Below are 25,966 nucleotides of genomic sequence, written 5' to 3' on the forward strand. Positions count from 1 at the left end.
GCATGCAAGGCAAGCGCTCTACCACTGTGCCACCTTCCCAGCCCCCCCATTTGCTGTTTTTTAAAAAAAATTCTCTTAATTTTGCTTTCATATTTTGTGGTATGTTGTGGGGGGAAGGGACTCCAAGGGAATAATAACCTAATTTTAATCTTTAATTGTTCTTACTATTTAGTGAGGGCCCTGGTTTCACAGTCTTCCTGCTCATTATAGCAGCTTACTCCACTATGTTAATACAGGAGTACATGGAGGTTGAGATAAATGATCTCTGAGGTCTCTAACTTAGAAGCTAATATTCATCTATGCCTTGCCTTGCTTTATTTTTAGTGCCAGTTCTGGGACTTGAACTCAGGACCTAAGTGATGTCCTTGAGCATTTTTTTCCCCTCAAAGCTAGTGTTCTACCACTTGAGCCACAGGTACACTTCCAACTTTTTGGAAGCTCATTGGAGATAAGAGTTTCATAGACTTTCCTGCCTGGGTGTGTTTGAACCATGATCCTCAAATCTTAGTCAGGTCTTGAGTAGCAGATCTCAGCCTCCCTAGTATCTAGGACTATAAGCTTGAGCCACTGGTAGTTAGTGTTTGCCTTGCCTTTGGTTATAAAGAACTATGTCTATTAATAAATTTGAGCAAAATAATAGCTCTTTAAAAGAATAAAACCTTTCTAAATCCTTTAAGAATATATTCATGGAAGGGAGTATTAGAAATCCTGGTGTAATGAAAATGTTGGTTTGCAATTCCAATTCTCATATACACTTCTTATCCTTACCCAGAATGCTCTTTCTGTGCTTGGCAGACCCCATGTCAACATTCCAAGCTGACCTCCTTGCTGCATCTTCCCCCAATAAAGCAGAGTTGACGGTCTCTTCCCTCCTACATCGTACAGAGCAGCAGGACTTGTCCTGAGCACTGGATAGCTCTGCTTCTGGGAATGTACCTTTCACCAGAATCTGAGCTGCTTTTCAGCAAGCACGTTATGGATCCTGAATCCCCAGGGACTGGAATATAGCACGGGCTCCATAAGTATTTCTTGAAGGAATGTGTGAATAAACGATTGAAAATTTCAAGTTTTAGTTGCAGCTCTGCTAATGGTGAGCTCAAGACATTGAATAACTTTTCTAGATTCCAGTTTTCTTAAGTACAAAATGAATGAATATGTTAGAGCCCTCTCAGGTCTGTTTGATAATTTTGGAGTGTGTGTGTGTGTGTGTGTGTGTGTGTGTGTGTGTGTGTGTGTGTGTGTGTGTGTGTGTGTGTGTGTGTGTATGTGTGTGTTCCTGTGTCTGTACTGGGGCTTGAAAGGGCAGGGTGCTCTCCCTGAGCTTTCTTGCTTGAGGCTAGTGCATTTGAGTAAGCCCTCTACTTATAGTCTTTTGGTTAGTACTTGGAGATAATTGTCTCATGGTCTTTCCTGCCTGGGCAGTCTTTGAACTGAAACATTAGATCTCAGCTTCTACTGTAATTCTAGTTACAGAACAAAACCTGGGCATTTTTCATGAGCTTCTTTGGCTCTAGGCTAGTACTCTACCACTTGAGCCACAGCACCACCTCTGGCCTTTTCTAAGTAATTTATTGGAGATAAGAGTCTTATAGACTTTTCCTGCCAGAGCTGGCTTTGAACTGTAACCCTTAGATCTCAGCCTCCTAAGTAGCTAGGATTACAGGTGTGAGCCACTAGCATTCACCATTTTTTAAAATCTCTTCCCCCACCTCAGTACTAGGCTCTTATGGTCTCATACTTGCTAGGCAGGTGCTCTACCAATTAAGCCATGTCTACAGCTCTTTTTACTTTAGTTATTTTTCAGGCAAAGTTTTCTTTCTTGGGCTAGATGTGGACTGTGATTCTCATTTCTTAATGCTCCTGAGTAGTTGGGATGACAGGTACGTGCCACTATTTTCTCTTCTCTTACCCCCCCCCCCCCCCCGCAGAAGATGGAGAGTCTCACTAACTTTTTACTGCCTGGTTGACCTGGAATTGACCTGGAATTATGGTCCTGATGTCGATTACCTGGGTAGCCAGGATGACAGGTGTGAGTCATCACACCTAGCTTGATTTTCTTATTTATGTGTTTCAGATGAGGAAGAACCTGTTGCCATATTTTGTAAACTGTTCTATTGTTCCTAAACAAGAAAATTTCCTCACTGTGTAAGCAAAAATGCCATTTACGTTATGTCCCCTGTTTCTTTGGCCTATTCTCTGTGAACAAATAAAATATGCATGGAAAAAATTCTTTCTGCAAGCAATTTGTTGATTAGAAAACTAGTGTTGGGAATTAGAGGGGAAAACAGGGCGTAGTTTGTTATTTATTCTTTCTGTATGAAGGAATGCTCAATTCTGGGGATGGATGTATGACTTTACTATGGCTCTTGAATTTTTCTGGGACATTGGCATTGTCTTACTCTTGGCAGTGAGAACTTTTGTGTTCATGGATACTGAGCTGTTCTTCCATACAGTTTCCAGTATCAGCAGACACTCAGTAAATGTGGTTCACAGAATGTGGCTTAGGGAAGGAGTAAGTGAACCTACTGAGAATGTCCAAGGAACATTTCCCATGCTTTAGTAGATAGTTATACACTATTTTAGACTTAATTTGCCTGCACTCTTAATTACAATCACCATCATCCACCATGCTCTTATTATTTTTTTAAAGCAAGTCTAACATTCCTCTCTATACCAGTCAAGAACATGCACAGCAGAACCTGATCCTGGGCCATAGGTTCATGTGTTTGTTACTTATCACCCACTGTGGAGATTAGGCTCTATTTCTGCTGGGACAGGAGAGGCAGGTAAGTAACAAGGGCTAAAGGAATCTGGAGTCACTGGAGGGCACAGATTTAAGACAGGTTACCCAGGTAAAGTTGGACTAGGTTAAAAAATAGAGAATCTTTCTCTGATCTCCACTTCCTATTCATTTATGGCATAAGAATACATACAATTTGGGGGAGGCGGGGGAGAGGCTGGGAAGGGATGTGAAGGGTAAACAAAGGAGGAGGCTGCAATGCCTGATAAGAAATGTACTCATTATCTTGTCCATGTAATTGTAACCCCTCTGTACAGTATGTTCACAATAAAAAAAGAATGCATACAATTATGCAGATGTTTCTCTCTCTTTCTTCTCTCTCCTTCCTTCCTTCCTTCCTTCCTTTTTTCTTTCCTTCCTTCCTTCCTTCCTTCCTTCCTTCCTTCCTTCCTTCCTTCCTTCCTTTCTTTCTTTCTTTCTTTCTTTCTTTCTTTCTTTCTTTCTTTCTTTCTTTCTTTCTTTCTTTCTTTCTTTCTTTCTTTCTTTCTTTCTTTCTTGCTCAAGGCTAGTGCTTTACCATTTGAAGCCACAGCTCTACTTCTGGTTTTGGAGTATTAATTGGAGATAAGAATCTCCTGGGGATTTTTTTGCCCTGCTGGCTTCGAACTGTGATACTCAAGATGTTAGCCTCCTGAGGAGCTAGGATTACAGGTGCAAGCCACCAGTGCCCAGTGCAGATGTTTCTATGTGTGTACACTACAAAACCCAAAAGCAACATAGCGATGACGTAGTGGCTCAGAGGCCTGACACAATCCCTCTTCTGCTCAGTATAATGCTTGTTTCTTTGTCCAGAGTTACAGCTTCTTTTTTTAAATACTTTTTTTTATTGTAAAAATACTGTACAGCGGGGTTACAGTTACATGAGCAAGGTAATGAGTACATTTCCTATCAAGCATTGTTACCTCCTCCTTTGTTTTTCCCCTAGCATCCCTTCCTTCCCACCTCCACAACAACCACCCCCATCTAAATTGTAAAGTTCGTTTTTCAACATAGTGTCTTGTGCATCTCATTGTTACAATGGGTCAACCAGTCACAGCTTCTTAATAGCCACGGAGACACCGCTGGCTAACAATACCAGACTGATGCACTTGGCAAGAGACAAGTGTGGAAGTGAATCATTAAGTCTACTGATAAAAGGAAGAAAATTAATTAGAATAACCAGATGTTCAGGAAAGGAGTAATAAAGCTTTCACCCCAAGCTTGGGCAAATTAAAGTCATAGGATTAATTTTAGTCACATTTTAGCTGTATTCAAATGGAATGTGAAAGAATGAGAAAGAGTTCAGATCTAGACACAGAATAACCTCAGGAGAAAAAATGTCTTTCATTTAATACATGAGCTCAGGTTCAGTAACTTAGCATTACAATTAGGTATGACTTTTAATTGTAAAGGCACGAAGAGACGTTTTTAAAACAGAGGAGAAACTCATTTGACTTCCATAGCAACAAGAGATTTTTCTGAATCAGCTGAGCAGTAAGAAAATTAACAAAAAAGAAAACCTGACTCTCCAACTATTGGAAGTTGATTTGAAACCAAACTCTGAATACATTTAATAGTACTTAGAAACAGGACTTTGCTCTTGATAGTTTCTAGTTCCCTTCCTATCACTGGCACAGTGCTGCTTCCTACGTACAATTATGTCAACATATTGCATTGAACGCATTTCAGAGCCTGTATTTTCACTCACCATCATGAGGAAAACAATCTTGTAGACATGAGATTTCCTTTCCTTAAGTGATATAAATTGGCTACCCTGGCTGTAATGGATATTTGAAGGCACATATGTTTTTCACATTTATTAATTAAACATGAGGAGAGAAGTGTGAGACCATTCTGGAAGCAGAGTGTCTGAGATTAGAAATATCAGAAATTACCGTGCTGGGGAGAATCAGAGAGGAAACTGAAGCTTGGAGTTATGGGACTTGCTCCCAATTGCCATGAGACCTGTTAAAGTTGACTAGAATTTGAGTTCTCTTAAAACTGTTCCAACCTTTCTTCCATCAGGCCTCACTTGGACCATTCCTCTTGCACCAGAATTTAAGTAGATATGTATGATGGTAGAATCAAATGGGGAAGGGCCCACCATCTGAGGACTGTTGGGGTGGTATAACCAGCATCTCCCTTTAATGATTAAACGTGAAATTGATTCATTCTGATTTAGATGTTCTCAGTTCACTGTTAACCTCAGTCTCTGATGAGTTCAGCTCCCTTTTCCTCAGTGCCTTGTCAGTCTGACTTAGTAAACTAGAGACCTTGGCTTCAATCTCTCTACTGAATATGGATCCAAAATACAAGCTTTTCAAACTTTTTGCTGTTCTGGTTACAATGTGTCACCCCAAATATTCATGGGTTAGAAACTTCATCTTCAATGCAGCAGTGCTGGGGGGAAGAGGCCAAATGGCAGAGTCTATATGAATAGATTAACGCCTCTACAAATGCAGCTGTGGGAGTGGCTTTCCTCTCCGCTTCTGCCATGTGGGGATGTGGCAGGGTGGCCCTCACTGATCACCTTCTTAGGGACTACTCAGTGGTGTGACAGTGGAAAGCGCTCATGTGTCAGATGGAAATGAGAAACTGGCACCTTGGTTTTGTGCTTCCTAGGCTACATAATGATGAGACATAGATTTATGTTCTTAAACAATTACCCAGCCTGTAGTAGTCTGTTGTAGCAGCAAAACATGGACAGCTGATTAGTGTATCCTGGACACTATCCTGATTAGTGTTCGCTGGACAACGTTGTGAGCATGTATGTCTTGAAGTCTGCTCATTTAGATGGCTTGTGCGTCGGTGTCCTTAGCTGTAAATTGGGTAGAACTGGTGGCTTCCTTATTTATATTTGGGACTATATTTTCAGGAGGAGACAGTACTACTACAGGCAAACCTGGAGATTCAGAGCTATCCCATCCCTACCAATGGCTTTTTTCTTCAGTTCTGGGGTTTGAATGCAGGCCCTTGCACTTGCTAGACAAGTACTCTACCACTTGAGCCACTAAACCTTTTTCTACATAGTTATTTTTCTAATAGGGTTTTGCTTTTCTGCCTGGGCTGACCTGCACTGCCATCTTCCTATTTACATTTCCTGCCAAGGGATGACAGCTTTTTACTAGTTGAGATGAAGTCTCATTAACCTTTTTCTCAGGTTTCTCATATAACCAAGATTACAGGTGTGAGCCACCACACTTGGTTTCCAGAAGCTTCTTCTAGACTTTTGGCTGCAATGGGACTTGAAAGTAAGGGGTCCATTGCTGAAATTGGCCCTATCTTCTGATTCTGTTTTCATCCTAGTATCAAAGAGAATGAACGGATATTTAAATTTGTTGGGGGAGGGAAGGAATCATAAAATTTGCTCTTCCTTTTCCAATAGACACCATTTCGAATCCTGTTCTGTATGTGTCAGGTTGATGAGGCCATGGGGCACAGATATTCGGCCACATACTAGCCTAGATGTTACTGGGGTATTTTTGTATTAGATGATATTAACACTTAAGCTAGTAGATATTGAATAAAGCAGATCACCCCCAATCATGTGGTGGGCATCATCCAAATCAGGCAAAGATATACTGGTCTCCAAGGATGAGGGCATTCTGCCTCCAAATCTAAGCTGCAATACCAAGTGTTTCCTGGATTTTCAGCCTGCTGGCTTACTCTGCAGGTCTTAGGCCTACCGGCTCTATAACTGATGACTTAAAAATTTTTCTTGCGTATGTGCGTGCACGTGCATGTGCACGCACATATCCCAAAGTATCTCTTTTTGGTTGTTCTAGAGACCACTGCTAAACCATAGTAATGTTTGGGAGCTAGGCCAACAGATGGTTGACAGATACTTCCCTTTCAAAATCTATGCCTGCTAGAATCCTCCACTTGGTGAATTTCCTCTGATGCTCTTTGAAACAAAGAAGGCAAAGGTATTCTGGAAGCAGATGTCTGGATGAACCGCTATTTTTTTTTTTTTTTGCAGCCTTTGCTCCCTTGAAGTGTATAGTTTAGAATAATGACACAAGGGCATTTGGTTGTATTCATTCAAATATTTATTGAAATCTCGATCATGGAGCTCTACTTTATGCTGGGATCTCTTCTAGATAGTGGGGGAATCAAAACTGAACAAGACAATGACATTTTCTGTTACCACAAAGCCAGTATTCTGTTTGGGGAGTGGCCAGTAAACATTTAAACAAGTTGGCCACGGATTATGGCAAGTATTAAGAGTGAATGATGAGAGATAAGGCGGACTGGAGGAAGAATATACTGTAAAACAGACAGGACAAAGTCATTCATGGTAAAGAGGTCGAATACAATTCTTGGGCTTCCCCCATGGCTTGCAAAAAAACCTGTCCCCATTTGTCAACAACTGTGTGTCTACCTTACGATTAAAAGCAGTTTAAAAAATTAATATATTAGGGGCTGGGAAGGTGGCTCAGTGGTAGAGTATTTGCCTTGCATGCATGAGGCCCTGGGTTCAATTCCTCAGCTACCAGCAGAAAAAGCTGGAAGTGGTGCTGTGGCTAAAGTGGGAGAGTGCTAGCCTTGAGCTGAGGGACAGCACCTAGGCCCAGAGTTCAGGCCCTACGACGGGCAAAAAAAAATTAACATATTACTGGGTGCTTGTGGCTCATGTTTGTAATCCTAGCTTCTCAGGAGGTTGGGATCTGAGAATCACAGTTCAAAGCCAGCCTGGGTAAGAAAGTCTATGAAACTTTTCTCCAGTTAAGCACCAAAAGGCAGAAATGAAGTTGTGGCTCAAGTGGTAGAGTGGTAGCTTTAAGCAATCAAAGCTCACAGATAGCACCCAGCCCTTGAGTTCAAGACCCAGAACTGGCAAAAAAATGTGTTAAAACAGGTGCTGGTGGCTCACACTGATAATCCTTGCTACCCAGGATTATTATTCTAGATATTCAAGGTCTGAAAGCCAGCCCGGGCAGAAAAGTTTGTGATATTCTTATTTCCAGTTAGTTAGCAAAAAGCCAGAAGATGAGGTCTGACGCAAATGGTAGAGCAGCAGCCTTTAGTGGAAAAAGCTACGTGAGAGTCAAGGTCCTGAAGTCAAGCCCTAGTACTGGTACAAAAATTAATATGTTAATATAGCTTAAACGTAAAATATTTTATTGTTATTGTGGGTGTATAGAAGAGTGTGTGTGTGTGTGTGTGTGTGTGTGTGTGTGTGTGTGTGTGTGTGTCCCTTCACATTCCACTCTTCCTTCCATGGACCTCTGGTATTGGCTCTCTCTGCAGACCTTGCCCCATGCATTTTCATGTATATGGGGTCTTGCTTTGCATTTCATTACCTGCTCTTTTCCCCCATTTAGCAACATGTCTGAAATCTTTCTATGCAAATGTGTATACATGTTTGCTTTATTTTCCACTAGGAAAACATTAAGTGAGCAACCAAAAGTAGCCAAACAAATGGAAGTAGTAAAGCATTCCGGTATATTGACTCAGGAAAGGCGCCCCATTGAGCTATCTCTCCAGTCCTGAATGAATGAGATGCTGGCATCAGGTGTCTGAGAAGAGCTCCTTGAATGCTAAGAGGTGGGTAACCAGTGATAATGTAAGGGAAAGCTCCTGCCACATTCTGAGATTTAATTCCAACAATGTTTTACAAGCCCACAGATGATCTTTGTCAGCTTCTACAGTAATGAGAAAGCCCTAAATGTTCTATGTAGAGATTGTTTTAGGTAATCAACAAAAATGAAACATTCTTCTTAGATTTTGATTATTTGCAAGATGTTACTTGAGTAGTCACCTTAGAAGCAAGAAATAATTAGACTGGACAATTTTGATGTTTTTTTCTTCTTAAAAAGCCTATTCATGCTAGCTTTACTTCAGTAAAATTCCCCGCCCCCCACACCTGCCCCCTGAGCTGGTGCCTAAAGTTGTTGGAGAATTCCCTAAGAAATATGTTTCCAAAACTTTAAATTTTAGAAGATATGTTTTAGTAGGCTATCTTGGAGCTATAACGGCTTTTGGGTTTCTGGAGCCTGACTCTTTCAAATTCCCAGGCTGTTTATATATAGAACAACTAAGCTGGCATAAAATAGAATTCAACCAATGAACTCAGTAACATCCAATAAAGAAGCAAACAGATGAGCAGAACTCAACTTTATAGTTTTGTAGCTTGGCCAAAATAATATGCTAAGTGTAATCAAATACCTTATTATTCTCCTAAGAATCTGCAGTTGGTTGTTCTTGTTTAAAAAAAAAGAAAATGAAATAAAGATGACTTTACCACTACCACCACCATCACCACCACCATCATCAAGAATAACAAAGACGCTGGTGCTGGTGGCTTACATCTGTAATCTTGGCTACGGAGGCAGAGATATGAGGATGTTGTTCAAGGCTAGCTTGAGTAGGAAAGTCTGTGAGGCTCATCTCCAATTAACCACCAAAAAGCTGAAAGTAGTGGTATGGCTCAAGTGATAGATTGCTAGCCTTGAGTATAAAAGCTTAGGGACAGCACCCAGGCCCCGTGTTTAAGCCCCAGGAGAAGCACCAAACAAACGACCAAGCAAAACAAACAAAAATAAAGATGAGATCCTGTAAACAACATGTCTGAGGTCATTAGCAAGCATGTAGCATCTCAGTCTGTTCTGACTTAAAAAATATGCTTCAAAATGCACTTCAGTTTTCATTTTTAACACTCACATTCTCTCAACTGAGCCTACACACATTTATACATGTTATTTTTGGATTTAAGATTGAACACTGCATTGATTGTCTATCACAGTGTAATAAATGGCTATAGATTTAAGCAGTTAAAACAATGCACATTTCTTTCTTTCTTTTTGCCAGTTTTGGGGCTTGACCTCTGGGCCTGGGCACTGTCCCTGAACTCTTTTTGTGCATGGTGAGTGCTCTAGAACTTGAGCCACAGTGTCACTTCTGGCTTTTTTTTTGAGTAGCTTATTGGAGATAAGAGTCTCACAGACTTTTCTGCCCAGACTGGCTTCAAACTGCAATCCTCAGACCTCAGCCTCCTGAGTAGCTAGGATTACAGGCATAAGCCTCTGGCACCTGGCCCATACATTTCTTATGTCATCACAGTTTCTATGGGTGAGGAGTCTGGATCCCTGGTAATATCATACAAGGTGGCAGCACTGATATTCTCCATGTGGCCACCTACTTTTTAGGGTGGGATTTTGCATGGGTACTAGGATACTGGCCATCAGTGGATCTGTGCCAGTTTATATTTCTATCCCTGTAGAGTGTACAAGAGAGAAGAGTCTGGCTTTGTCAGTGAGTGCAGAGCAGTCTACTGTTCTGGAGGTGTTAGCACATGCAGACATGGATCACTTGGTCTTGATTACACACACATGGCGTAGCAATGAGATCAACTACTTGAAATCTGAATTTTTCAGGACACCGGTTGCCAGAGAGTCAGACCTGTTTGGTCTGCAGATTGCAAAGTTCAGGAGAGAAAAGAAGTAAACATGAGGCCTGTTTCCATCCCCCTCACCCCCGATCACTCTTCTGAGAATAGTAGTGTCAGCACCAGCAACTTGTTTTCCATGAGGAGGCTGGCAGTGACACTGAGTCTTCACTGGCCCCTCAGGAAGTGTGGTAAAGTGTGGTGAAACCATCACACACAGGACCAGTGAAGACACAGAATGCTGAAAATGGACTGGCAGAGCAGACAGTCTATTTACTATCATTAACGCCCCACTCATTTCCTAGACCTGGCTTGTAGAGCACTCTGGAGTATTTCTCTCATTAGGGGATGCTCTCAAAATCAATGGGGTGGGGGAACAGAAGGGGAAAGCAAATTAAAAAACAAATCTGCTGCAGACCAAATTTGATTTTCACTAAACATCTGCCTGTAAACCTTTTCAAAGAACAAGGAGTGTTTATGGATGCATTGGATTCAGAAGGAATAAAAGAAAATGATAATAGAAAATGATAAAAGAAACATTTCAATGTATTTCCTTAGTACTGACTTGGTAGCAAGCACATTTTATTTCATATAAAGACAAGTTTCCAAGCACACAGGCTTTGTCACTATACACTGTCATAGAAAGTATCTTAGGTTCTTCTTCTTTTAGATTCTAGAAGGCTGGGAAACCATTTCCCCCCTACAAGGGCCATGTGGATATTTATTAGCACTACTTGCAGGCCATTCAAAATTATCAATATAGGCAGATATTTATGGGCAGCCAATGAGAAGCACAGAAGAAACATACATGTCTATCCTGTATGTCATGCACCAAATGACATTTTGGGCCTTTTGTGAACTAGATGGTCTCTATACTTGCATTTTTTCCACTGAGATAGCTCCAGTAATCATGTCCATCCAGACATAGTAGAAGAACTGGGGTGAATTGATGCCCTAAAGACAAAATAAGAAGAGCCTTTGTCCTGGGAATTTGGAATTGGTGCTGTTGAGTCACTTGAACTGAAGCCATGTATATGGGGGCTTATGAGACAGTGTTCTCTGGTTTTGTATACATGCACACTAAAGAAAGTCATAGAATGCAAATAGTTGTCTTAGTGAGAGAGGCAGAAGAGGCTATATGAGAAGTGCACAGCCATATTTTAGGTTCTGCCAGCATTCCATTTGCACACCCAGCTCCTTGCGTTTTCTGGTTATCACATTACCTTTGAAAGCTTCAAAATACTCCTTGTTATAAACTGATAATGTCTGTGGCAGAACCAGACATCAAGAAGAGGAGCTGTTTCCTTCTTCCTTGAATCAGGCTGACTTTGTGAATTATTATTTTTTAAAATTTTATTGTAAAAATGTTGTACAGAGGGGTTATAGTTACATGAGTAAGGTAACGAATACATTTCTTGATCCACAGGACATGGTAGAATGGAATTGTGTGAGTTTTAAGTCTAGGTCTCAAGAGTCACACTTTCTTAGAAGAACTATGAGCACCACGCAAGGATGACTCGCCCAGGATGCCTGACCTAGCGTCCTAGATCTGGATGGTCTAGCATCCTTGAGCTATATGGTCCATTCCTTTTGCTACTGACTTCCTGCCTTTGTGCCAGCTGGCAGCTTGGTAACCTCAAGAAGTGCAATAGAAGTTTTTCTTTGTTGTTGTTTTCAATGTACTATATGATTTCTTGTTTCTTTTGTATTCCCCTACCCCCCATGGTTTATCTCCTGTTGTCACTGTATTTGGTTTTGGTACCCTGGGTACTATATATATATATATATATATATATATATATATATATTTGTATATATTATATATTATATTTATCTGAAGTAGGGAAGGGAAATGGAACAACAAAATGGTGAGACAAAGGATAAAAGGGGAACTAATGCAACAGTGATACTCACAACACAATATGTTGGAAATGATCTGTACAACTCGGGGCAGAGGGGACGCTGGGGGGATGGAAAGAGGGAGAAAATGAAGGAGGGGAAACAAGTTCAACAAGAAATGTACTCACTACCTTACGTATGTAACTTTAACCCCTCTGTACATCACTTTGACAATAAAATTAAAAAAAATAAATAATAAAATAAAATGAAAAACCCACACTAGATGATCTGGCTTGTCTCTGACCTTTCGGCTTTGGGAGATGCACGAACAAGCTCACTAGAGCCTAGATGTGTAGGGCCAGACAAGAAAATCTATCCAGCCCATCTTTAAAATTGAGTCACAGAATGGGTACTGTTTTATGCCATTAAGTGTTAGGATAATTTGTTATGAAGTAAAAGCTAATTGGTTTGTCTCTGTGCTCTCCCAATAAACTCCTCCCAATTCATCTTCTCTCTAAGCTAATTTGAAGCATGTGGTTTGTGCTTTGAATGTTTTTACTTGTGTATGTTTTTACTTGTAACTAAAAGTATTTTGACCAAGAGAGGAAATATGTCAATACAGAGAGCAGCAATGACTTGAACTAGGAAATAATATGGAATGGTGTATTGAATGAGTCAGGGGACATGCAAAAAGGCTAACTTTATTTGCATGATGTTGGAATAAAGCAGTGAGTTAAGCAAATAATGCATCCTAATATCAATGGACACCATAAAGCATGCTTATTCTTGCCCTGGAAATGCTTGTTCTGTATGTGGAGATAATCTGCCTTCTGGTCTGGTAGTCAAGGTATAGTGTTGGAATAAAGAATTTTGTTTCTTTCATCTTTGTGAGAATGATAGTGTTTGTGGTTCTACTAATTTTGTAGTAAATTTGTTGAATTATAGGAAAGGAAGGAAATGGTGGCTAATCTCCAGGAAAACTGGACAAGTCTGGTAATCATTCATTTTAAGAAGAGGGGTTCACCAAACATACAAACAAACTCAGAGTGAAGGGGTGGAAAAGGATCTACCAATCAAATGCCCCCAGTAAGAAAGCAGGTGTAGCTATCCTGCTTTCTGACAAAATAAACTTTTCATTAAAATCAGTACAGAAAGACAAGGATGGACACTACATATTAATAAAGGGAACAATCCAAGAGGAGGATATAACCATCATCAACTTATATGCCCCAAATATTGGTGCACCCAGATATGTCAAACAAATGCTCTCAAACTTAGAGAATAAAATAGATCCCAATACGATAATACTAGGAGACTTTAACACACCACTCTCACCAAAGGACAGGTCTACCAACCAGAGGATTGGCAAAGAAGCTACCGAATTAAGAGAGGCCATACTGCAAGCGGAATTAACTGACATCTACCGAGTATTTCACCCTAAAACAACACAGTACACATTCTTCTCAGCAGCTCATGGAACTTTCTCCAAAATAGACCATATCATAGTTCATGCAAGGAACTTAAGCAAATACAAAGGGATCGACATAATCCCCTGTATCCTATCTGACCACAGTGGAATCAAGCTAGCTCTCAATAACAAAGCATACCGCAGAAATTTCTCTAATACATGGAAATTGAACAGCACACTCCTTAACAATGCCTGGATAACAGAAGAGATCAGAGAAGAAATAAAGCATTTCCTACAACTCAATGAAAATGAAAACACCTCACAAAGAAACTTGTGGGACACAGCAAAAGCAGTCCTGAGGGGTAAATTTATTGCCCTCAGTGCCCACATCAAGAGAATGGAGACAGACCAAGTAAATAATCTCATGTTGCAATTAAAACAGCTAGAAAAACAAGAAAAAATGGGACCTAAAGCCACTAGACGAAGCCAGATAACCAAATTAAAAGCAGAGATTAACCAATTAGAAAATCAGAAAACCATAACCAAAATAAACCAAACAAAAAGCTGGTTCTTTGAAAAAATAAACAAAATTGATGGCCCGTTGGCTAGATTAATTAAAAAAAGAAGAGAGGAAACCCATATTAATAGTATTAGGGATGCCATGAGAAACATCACAACACATACCCAAGATATCCAAACAATTCTAACAGACTACTTTCAAAAGCTATACTCTCTAAAGGAAGAAAATCGGGCAGAAATGGATGCATTTTCAGAGAAATACAAGTTGCCCAAACTGAGCAAAGAAGAAGTTAACCAATTAAATAAGCCAATATCCTATAATGAGATACAGGAAGCTATCAAATGTCTTCCAACAAAAAAAAAGCCCAGGACCAGATGGATTCACAGCAGAATTCTATAAGACCTTTAAACAAGAACTAATACCCATACTCCTCAAGCTCTTCAGAGAAACACAGAAGGAGGGAGCTATCCCAAACTCATTCTATGAAGCCAATATCATACTCATCCCCAAACCAGGCAAAGACCCAACCAAAAAGGAGAATTACAGGCCAATTTCCTTGATGAACACAGATGCAAAGATCCTTAACAAGATTCTAGCTAACAGAATCCAGAAACACATAAAAAAATAATACACTATGACCAGGTAGGCTTCATCCCAGAGACACAGGGATGGTTTAACATACGTAAGTCAATAAATGTAATCCAACATATCAACAGAGCCAAGGTCAAGAATCACATGATTATCACCACAGATGCAGAAAAGGCCTTTGATCAAATTCAACATTCATTCATGCTAAAATCTCTGGAGAAAATAGGAATAGAAGGAACATTTCTAAAAACAATAAAAGCCATTTATGACAGACCAATAGCCAATATTATACTTAACGGGGAAAAGCTACAACCAATTGTCCTAAAATCAGGAACAAGGCAAGGATGCCCACTGTCTCCACTCCTCTTCAATATAGTCCTAGAACCCTTAGCCAGGGCAATAAGGCAAGAAAAAGACATTAAAGGGATCCGCATAGGGAAAGAAGAAGTTAAACTATCCCTTTTTGCAGACGACATGATACTATACCTCCACGATCCCAAAAACTCCATCCCCAAACTCTTAGAAATCATAAATCACTTCGGCAAAATAGCAGGATACAAAATAAACCCACAAAAATCAGTCACCTTCCTATACACTAATAATGTACAGGAAGAGAGGGAAATAAAGGGAGCAACCCCATTTACAATAACCTCCCCCAAAATAAAATATTTAGGAAATAACCTAACCAAAGATGTAAAAGAACTATTTAATGAGAACTATAAAAAGTTAAAGAAAGAAATTGCAGAAGACACTAGGAAATGGAAAGACCTCCCATGCTCCTGGATAGGCCGACTTAATATAGTAAAGATGGTAATACTTCCAAAACTAATATACAAATTCAATGCAATTCCTATTAAAATCCCAATGACATACATCACTGAAATACAGAAAACAATCCAAAAATTCATATGGAACAACAAAAGACCTAGAATACCCAAAACAATTCTAGGGGATAAAGACAATATGGGAGGGCTATCCATGCCAACTTCAAACTCTACTACGGAGCTATAATAACAAAGACAGCATGGTATTGGCACAAAAACAGACCCGAAGACCAATGGAACAGAATAGAAGATCCAGAAATAAATCCACAAGCCTACAGCCAGCTGATATTCGACAAAGGAGCCAAAGACATACAACGGAACAAACACAGCCTCTTCAACCGCTGGTGCTGGGAAAACTGGGCAGCCACATGCAGAAAACTAAAAGTGGACCACAGCCTATCACCATGCACCAACATCAACTCAAAATGGATTAAAGACCTTAACATTAAACCTGAATCTCTGAAAATACTGCAGGACAGAGTAGGAGAGACACTTGAACTAATAGGCACAGGAAGGAACTTCCTGAACAGAGTCCCAGGGTCACAACAAGTTGGAGAGAGACTCAACAAATGGGACTACCTTAAAATAAAAAGCTTCTGCACAGATAAAGCTATCGCAACCAAGTTAGAAAGACAACGAACTAAGTGGGAAAAAATATTTACCAGCAATATATCAGACAAGGGGTTAACATCCTGTATATACAGGGAACTCAAGAAACTAATCCCTCCCAAACCTAACAAACCAATTACTAAATGGGCAAGGGAACTAAAGAGGGACTTCTCAAATGAGGAAATAAAAATGGCAAAGAAACACATGAGGAAATGTTCATCATCCCTGGTGGTGAAGGAAATGCAAATAAAGACAACCCTGAGATACCACCTTACCCCAGTCAGAATGTCCCACATCCACAAATCAGCCAACAACAAATGCTGGAGGGGATGTGGAGAAAGAGGAACCCTATTACACTGCTGGTGGGAATGTACACTTATACAACCACTTTGGAAAGCAGTCTGGAGGGTCCTTAGAAAGCTAAAGATTGACCTCCCTTACGACCCAGTCATACCACTTCTAGGCATCTACCCTGAACAACAGGAACCAATATACAAGGACACGTGCACCTCCATGTTTATTGCAGCACTGTTCGCTATAGCTAGGATATGGAAACAACCTAGATGCCCCACCACAGATGAATGGATCCAAAAATTGTGGTATCTATACACAATGGAATATTATGCAGCCATTAGAAATGACAAAATAATGGCATTTGCAGGGAAATGGATGGAGCTAGAAGGAATCATGTTGAGCGAGGTAAGCAAAGAACGAAGAGACAAACGGTACATGGTCTCCCTGATAAGTGGATGCTAAATCCAAAATGTTAGGTGATATGACAAAACTAACAGGACTTAAGAAACAAAGAACTCCCACTCATCTGGTTGAACCACTACTAAATATCCCCATGCTGCTGATCACATATATGATATATAACATGTGAGCACCGTTATATGTTACAGATTGTGATAGACAATTTGCTCCAGGAAAGTTAGAATGAACTTGTGACTTTAAATGAGCATCATTATTCCACAATACTGTGAATTTCCAGAAATTATGTAATCACTTAATCACAATCAAAAAAAAAAAAAGAACCTCGGGGAAGGGAGGGAGGGAGGGGATGGTAGGGGGAAAACAATGGAGGGGGTAACAATGTTCAAGAGGAAGTGTACTCATTACCTCACTCATGTAACTGTAACCCTCTGTATAGTATCTTTACAATAAAAAAAAAGAAGAGGGGTTCACCCAAGATAAGTATTCAAATGTTTTTCCTTTCATGCAATTGTTCCTAACATATTTATAAGATGATTTCTTTGTTGCTTTGTATGTCTCTCCCCCATGGTATAACCCCTGTTTTCATTGTACTTGATGTTGGTATAATTTGTGGAGGGGAAGGGCAAAAACAAACCATTTAAATAGGGATACAGGTGGACCTATTGCAACAATGAGATGTACAAGTAATGTCAAAAAACGAACTTTACAACTTTGGCAGAGGGGGGTGTGTGGAGGGAGAAGGGTGGGGATGGGAAGGGATGGGAAGAGGAAACAAAGGAGGAGGCAACAATGCTTGATAAGAAATGTACTCATGACCTTGCCCATGTAATTGTAACCCCTCTGTACGGTATTTTCATGATAAGTTTTTCTTTTTAAAAAAGAAGAGGAGTTCATTGATGACAGTTTTTTCAATTGCTAGATATGGATGATTGGATTATCTTCCTTTAGGAAGAGGGTGAGTAAAAATGTGACTCAATGTAGGCTGGTTAATCGTGCCTGGCAGGGAAACATGTATGTATGCATGCTTGTATGCATGCATGTATGTATGTACTTTTTGTGGTACTGGAGTTTGAACTGAGGGCCTCATGCTTGCTAGGCAGATGCTTTAGCACTTGAACTATGCTCCCAGCCCAGTAGGGAAACATTTTAATGAATAAAACGATGGTGTGTGTGTGTGTATGTGTGTGTGTGTGTGTGTGTGTGTGTGTATGTGTGTGTGAGTATATGTGTGCTTACATGCATATGAGTGTACCAAAAGTAAGAATTAAAGTCTGGAGGAGTGTTTATCTGTACAACCCAGTTTCCGCTTTTTCTGCATACTGTTCTTTGTGAGGAGGCAAGCAGGCTCTGACTTTGTAGTCCATAATTCCCTTCCTGCACTTCATTGGTGGTACAGGAGTAGATACTCTAATTGGACTACCATTGATCTGTTTCTTAGAAACTTAGAACTGGGAGTGCAAATCCCACTTTTGGGCATTCACCCAAATGTTTACAAACAAGACCACACTAAAGCTACCAGCACAACTATGTTTATTGCAGCACTATTTACTATAGCTAAGATATGGAACCAACCCAGATGCCCCTCAGTAGATGAATGGATCAAGAAAATGTGGTATATATATATATATATATATATATATATATATATATATACAATGGAACTCTATGCCTCCATCAGAAAGAATGACATTTCCCCATTTGTTAGGAAATGGAAAGACTTGGAAGCAATTATATTAAGTGAAGTAAGCCAGGCCCAAAGAAACATAGGTCCCATGGTTTCCCTTATTTGCAATATCTAGTATATGTCTGAGTCAAGCAGAAAAGGTCAGTTAAGTTGATGTTAGGGAAATGAACCCTAAGATATGTATTCAAATGTTTTTTTCTGTCATGCAATTGTTTCTAACACATTTATAAGATTATTTCTTTGTTGCTTTGTATGTCCCTCCCCCACAGTATAACCCCTGCTTTCACTGTATTTAATGTCGGTATAATTTGTGCAGGGGAAGGGGAAAAACAAATCGTTTAAATAGGAATACAGGTGGACCCATTGCAACAATGAGATGTACAAGTTGTTATGTCAAAAACAAACTTTACAACTTTGATGGGGGGGTGGTGGGAGTGGGGAGGATTGGGTGGGGGGCCAGGGGGAGGATGGAAAGGGATGGAAAGGGATGGGAAGGGGAAACAAAGGAGGAGGCTACAATGCTTGATAAGACATGTACTCATTATCTTGCCCATGTAATTGTAACCCCTCTGTACAGTATTTTCACAATCAAAAAATAAAAAAATAAAATAAATAAAAAGAACTGGGAGTTCAAGATGTTTCTTGATTTCCTCTGTGAGTTGTTTAAATCTGGAAATATGAACTAAGAAAATCAAGAGCTCCTGAATTTAGCCATATGCATGCAGAAACACTGAAAACCATTCTTGATTTTGTGTCCATACTGAGGCTTGAACACAGGGTTACCCCTTAGTTGTTTTGCTTAAAGATGATGCTTTAACTTGAGCCACAGCTCTACCAGAAAACCAGTCTTGAGACAGAAATAAAGAAGAAAAGAGCAGACAAGAGGGAAGAGAGGAGAGAAGTATTCACACTTGAGTTCTAGGTTCCCCATAGTTTTCTCGTAACTAGTTCTGACTCTTGAGTTCATCAAATACCCTGGCATCTTCTCAAAAATAAATCCCTTTCATGACCAAGCTAATTTGGGGTTGGAATCTGTAAGGTTGTAATCAAGAGTTTTAACAACAAGAACAAAACTCCACATCAAATAAAGGAAGTAGTCACTAGTTTTTTTTTTTTTTGAAACAATAGTATGAAAGGATATTTGTCCATACTCGATTATGCAACATCTAGTTTCTAATTTATTTCATTGTATTGATGGCAGGTCCAACATTTCTGGGGACCAAAAATGCTGTGTGTCAATTAAAATTCAGGTAATATTCTTATTTGTATTATAGAGCAAAAACATATTCCAATTTCTCAGGGTGTGTGTGTGTGTGTGTGTGTGTGTGTGTGTGTGTGTGTGTGTGTGTGTGTGTATGTGTGCGTGCGTGCGCGCGCACGCTGGTACTGAGGCTTGAACTCGGGGCCTGGACACAGTCCCTGACCTTTTGTTTTTCAAGACTAGGGTTCTAGTTCTTGACACACACCCCCACTTAAGGCTCTGAGGTGGTTAATAGTAGAAAAGAGTTCCATAGACTTTCCTGCCCTCTTTGGCTTCAAATTGTCATCCTCAAATATCTGTATCTTGAGTAGCTAAGATTATAGGCATGAACCATGGGTGCTTGGATTCTCAGAGTATATTTGAATAGACATACTCATTGTATTTTTTTTCTTACAGTGAATTGAGCTTTGAACATCTTTCTTCTCTAATCTATACTCTAAAAATGAATATAAATATAAGTTAACACAAAGGTGTACCATGAAGAGCGTTATCATCAGCTTAAAACATTACAGGCTCCTCTGTTCTGTCTTTTTCTCTATTAGATTCCTCTTGAAATCTGTAGAGCCAAAGTTATTCACATAGGAACTAGAAAAGCTGTATTATTATTATTATTTTTTGGGTCCGGTCGGGGGCCTGAACTCTGGGCCTGAGTGCTGTCCCTCAGCACTTCAGCTCAAGGCTAGCGCTCTACCACTTGAGCCACAGCACCACTTCCGGCCTTTTTCTTTTTCTTTTTTGCTTATGTGATGCTGAGGAATCGAACCCAGGGCCTCATGCATGCAAGACAAGCGCTCTACCATTGAGCCACCTTCCCAGCCCGAAAAGCTGTATTTTTAAAGGAAAAAAACAATCAATTTAGATTTAATGAGGCTTTCGGAAATTGAACTTAAAAACTAATGCCATTTAGGTTAATTTATTACATTAGAATCTAGGCAAAACAATAAAAAACCCTCATGAAAAGGAAAAAAATTCATCAAATTTCATGTTGGTCAAGGATATGATCAGTGGCTGAAAAGATTTCTGGATTCGCTTGATCTGCAGAAACAACTACATAATGCAGCCAAGCAAGTAATGCATTATACCCTAACAACTGGGAAGAGATAGCTTATAGTGGAGGTCCCCGCTAAGTAAGTTAATCCTTGAATTGCTTTTGACTGTTATTCATAGTATAAGGTCTTTGATTATGACAAGGATTCAAAAAGCACCAGAATGAATGACAAGAATATTGAAATTGTTATGGTAAGGAAGGTTGCACAAAGAGACACTGAATTTTCCTCCTTGAAAAAGTTAAAAATCTGAGCCCTGGATGGACAAAAGGAAATGAACAAATGAACCTTGTTTGATGCTAGCACTATATAACTTGAGCATAGTTCTATTTCCAGCTTATTAACTGGTTAAATGGAGGTAAGAATCTCACAGTCTGTTCTTCCCAGGCAGCTTCAAACGGGGATCCTCAGATTTCAGCCTTCTGGGTAGCTAGAATAAAAGGTGTGAGCCATTGGTGCCTGGCAACTGCCATTCATTTTCTTTTTTTCTTTTTCTTTTTCTTTTTTTTTTTTTTGGGGGGGGGGGTCCGGTCATGGGGCCTGAACTCTGGGCCTGGGCGCTGTCCCTCAGCTCTTCAGCTCAAGGCTAGCACTCCACCACTTGAGCCACAGCGCCACTTCTGGCTTTTTTCTTTTTGCTTATGTGGTGCTGAGGAATCGAACTCAGGGCCTCAGGCATGCAAGGCAAGCGCTTTACCACTGAGCCACCTTCCCAGCCCCTGCCATTCATTTTCAATGAGGAAAAGTAAGATTGAAAAACCCAAGTTTGACTGTGTTGTAGATTATTTTTAAATCCATCTTACCTCCCTAGGCATTGTCAGCGCACTTCAAACCTGAAAGAAACTTTATACTTGTCTAATTTTCTCAGTGAGAAGACAACAAAAAAATTGATGGCCAGGAATGTTTGATGATCTGCCTAGAGTTCCAAAGTTAATTTGAAAAAATCTTAGAGCCAATAATATAGCAGGACCTGTTATTCAGGGTGCTGATGTATACCTAGACCAGATTGCTAAGAAGAACTCTGTACAAGTCTCATTTGATTCTGGCACTTCTATAAGATCTGTATTGTCATCACACCATTTTATTATTTATTATTTACTTTTATTATTTATTATTACGATTTTTATTGTTATTTGACAGATGAATATGACAGATAAATAAGCAAAGGCAGGCAGTAGTTAAGAATCTTGCTCAATGCTTCAAAGCTCACAAGGGACAGGATAGTCCTTGCATCCTGATGTGACTGTTCCAAAGCCCTGGTTCCCACCCAAACCCCAGGCCCTACCCCCAGGATCATTCCTCCATCTGCTCCTTCTCCATCCAAATTCTGTAAGGCCAGACACACAAGTTCTCAGCCAATAAATAGTTGGTATTTTTCGCAACACACAGTATGGTAGCTAGCTGAAGATCTTCTTCAACAAGGAGTGCAAAGATGGCCTGAACATAAACAGTATGGTGTTAAAGACTAGGTAAAAATTTCCAGTAGAACATTCATAGTTCAAAGGAATGACATGACTCTTAATATTTAACAATGGTCGTGAATTTGAATGTACTATTCTTATTTAGAACGTTTGATTTCCTGTACCCTTAGGTATGGAGTCTAATTCTCGATGGAAAAATTCACCAGACAGCTGTGTGTTTGTTTGCCATATGCCACGTTCTCTTGCAGCCAGACATGATGAAATCTGATTTACATTTGGGAGAGATCAGCTGCCTGCTCGAGCAAACACATTCTCTCAGCACTAGTACGGGTAGTGGGAACCCACTGACTAAGAGATGAACAATTCAAGCATTCTGCAAAGAGCAACTGGTTTAGTAGGAAAGCATTTTTTTAAAAATTCACAGAACAAAACATTGTGAAAGTAACAAGGATTTATTTTCAGTTAGTTTCCCTAATAAAAATTCTGATAGATTGTGTTTTAATAAACATAGCAGTTAAGCAATAGTTTGGTATGGTAGCATATGCCTGTAATCCCAGCTACACTGAAGGTGAAGATTGGGAGGATTGTGGTGCAAGGCTAGGCTGGGCAAAAAGTTAGTGAGACTTACATTTCAACAAATAAGCCAGGTATGGTGGCATGTGCCTGTCAATGCAGCTATATAGGAACCAGGGGGTGGGAAGATTGAGGTTGGAGACTTGGGGAAAAAATGTAAGACCTTACCTGAAAAATAATTAAAGACATAAAGGATAGAGTGCATGGTTCAAGTGGTAGAATCCTGTGTAGTATTCATTAGACCCTGTGTTTACACCCCAGTACTGCTCTCCAAAATTAGTTAAAATAAATTTAGTAAAATTTATTATAATAAAAATTATATCTCTTTTTTGGTTATATTATGTTATAATAACCTAAGAGCCTAAGAAGATCATTGCTAGTGATGTAAATCTATTTTGTGGATTCTAGATCTTTAAATTTTGTTAGGAATATTCAACTGTGCTAGGTCCTGATGGATCTCACCTGTAATCCTGGCTACTCAGGTGGCTGAGATCTGGGGACCATGGTTTGAAGCCAGCCCAGACAGGAAAGATTGCAAAACTCTTATCTCTAATTAACTATCCAAAGAAAGTCTGGAAGTGGGGTTGTGGCCCAAGTGGTAGAATAATAGCATTAAGCAAATAAGTTCAAAGAAGGCACTCAGGCACTAATGTAAGGCCCTACATTGGCATTAAGAAAAAGAAAAGAAAAGAAATATTAAACTGTGTGGACAGAAACCTTTTGAAAGCTTAGTGCTTAAATTTCTCTCATAAAGATGGTGATAGGCTAAATATTGAGACACAATTCTGGTCAGAAAGAACACCTGTCTGAGTTTTAGCTTGGCCAAGCAATTTATGAATGAGAGAAGCAGATTATTTGCATTCCTGTGTTTATCTTTTCCTTTCTTCTCTCTTTCTCCTCCTCCCCACTTCCCCCTCCCACTCCATCCCTCATCTCCTTCCTCCGTCTTGCTTTCTCCTTCCTTCCTTTCTCTCCTCCTTCCTATCTTTCCTCCTTCCTTCCTTTCCCTTTTTCTCTCCCTCTTTCCCTCCCTTCTTCCTTTCCTTTCTTCTTTTTCTCTTTCTTTCTTGGAATGGAACTCAGGGCCTCATGCTTACAAGGCTCTTTGGCCACACCTCCAGCTCCCTTTTACATTGTTATTTTCTAGGTAAGGTCTCACTTTATATTTGATGGGCCTGGGCTGAGTTCTTCCACTGGTGCTTCTCTGTTCACTGGGGATCTCAGGCCTGTGCAAGCTATTGTGTTTCTCCCATAGCTGGGATAACAGGTGTGTACCACTATGCCTAAACATTGAATGAGATAGTGTCACAAATTTATATCATAGCTAGCCTCCAACCACAACCCTAATCTCTGCTTCCCAAATACTTAGGATTACAGGCTTAGGCTACTGTGCCCAGCTCTGTGTTTCATTTTCTGTCTTTAAAATAATGATAGCAAGGACAGACTTATGTAGCACCATTATAATCCAGGCACTATTTCAAGAACTTTCATGGAATAACTTATTTACCTCTTCAAAAACCCTCCGAGCTAAATATTAATAATAGTATCTTCATTTATAGATAAGGAAGCTGACTCAATGACATTGTCCACATAGAATTTAGAGCCAGAATCTGCCTTAACAACAGATGATAAAATTATAAAATATGTATTTATTCTGTATATGTTTACCCACCACTCCTTTTCATCATTTGAGGGTATATGATCTCTGGATCAGTCAGGATACTTCAAAGACAAATGACAGAAATTCTCTTGAATTGGCTTAAGTAAGAAAGAGCCATCTCTTGGCTCTTCTATCTTCCTTGAAGGGATTTTTCTTAGGAGGCTTCTCTTTATGCTGGGTCTAGCAATACTAGCTACCAATCATCAAGTCTCCAAAGTCCGTATACTGTAAATGACAGAACCTGTTAACCTCAGAACTGAGTCTCACGGATTGGTCTGTCCTCCATCACAGACCATTTCTCAACCAGTCATAGTGACCAGGAGAATAAGATGTTCTGATTGGTTGGGTCAAATGTAAATCTTCACTGGCCCGAACTATATGAATAAAGCAATGAGATTCGTGAAAGAAAATCAGGGCACAATTTCCAGGGAAGAAGAATGGAAGTGAGGCAGGCAGAAAAAAAAAAAAAACAAAACCAACAACCCCAAAACAAAACAAAAAAATAACTCACAACAGATGGCCTCCTCAATTAGATTGTTAGTTCACTGATTTCTAGCACTAAAAGCCTATAAATTTCTGACAGTACAGGGTAGGAGGAAGTGTTAGGGAAAGGGAAGAGAAGGCTGTGGGGTATGTATAAATCCTGCCCACACTTACATTACCAAACCTCATTTCCTCCTAGGTATTTCAAGGATCTCTTTGCTATAGAACTTTCACTGAGATCACTCCAATAATGAAGGACAAAGCTTACTTTAAAAACTTCTTTTCTGTCCAGTGCTGGTGGCTCATACCCGTAATCCTGGCTACTCAGGAGGTTGAGATCTGAAGATTGTGGTTCAAAGCCAGTCAGGGCAGAAAAGTTCATGAGACTCTTATTGCCAATAACTATTCAGAAAAAGCCAGAAGTGGCATTGTGGCTCAAGTGGTAGAACAATAGCCTTGAGCAAAAGAAGTCCCAGGGACAGCACCTGGGTCCTGAGTTCAAGCCCTAGGACCAGCACACACACACACACACACACACACATGCACACACACACACATACACACACAGTTCTTTTTGTACTATCACTTTACAATCTTGCAAATACCAACAGAAACCTTAATCAACATTAATGATTGGTTAAATAAGTTATGGCATAACTGTATAAAATACTATTATATACTGGTTAATGTTCCAAACAAATATAATCATACTGTGTTAAAGATGTAATGCTAGTTGAAAAAACTAAGATATGACAAAAACACATTGTTTTGATGTTAATGAAAAAGAAACTTGTTTTCTACCTATATAGAACAAAAGCACTGGGGCAGAGAAACATAAAAATTACCAATAATAGGTCTTTCTTCGTGGTAGCAACATGAATAACTTTAACTCTGTTCTGCATTCACAAATTTTCTATGATGAATATGAAATATATCTATAAGAAAATAAAATCCCTTAAAAGGTAAATGAAGTTTGGACTTGACCTGCTTCATTTCTGTTAAGTTCATATCAATTTATAGTGGGAAACAAAATGAGGATAGTATGAGAAAAAGCACTGTTTGAGATAACCAAGAGTTAAGTTATAATTGCCTACTTCCAAGGACTTCTTTTGTGAGCATTTTCCTTTATATAGTTGTAAGACTTTATTGTGTACCACAAGAATATTTATA

The 25,966-nt window shown here is 39.6% G+C and overlaps 1 protein-coding gene across 3 annotated transcripts in view; it reads right to left on the reverse strand.

Moving 5' to 3' along the window:
• Window positions 1-25,966, reverse strand: part of Htr1e (5-hydroxytryptamine receptor 1E) — a 78,259-nt gene that overhangs the window by 37,598 nt on the left and 14,695 nt on the right. The window lies entirely within an intron of this gene.

Source organism: Dipodomys merriami, unplaced genomic scaffold (assembly GCF_024711535.1).
Source record: "Dipodomys merriami isolate MVZ:Mamm:240054 unplaced genomic scaffold, mDipMer1.0.p SCAF_8, whole genome shotgun sequence".
Taxonomy (NCBI): domain Eukaryota; kingdom Metazoa; phylum Chordata; class Mammalia; order Rodentia; family Heteromyidae; genus Dipodomys; species Dipodomys merriami.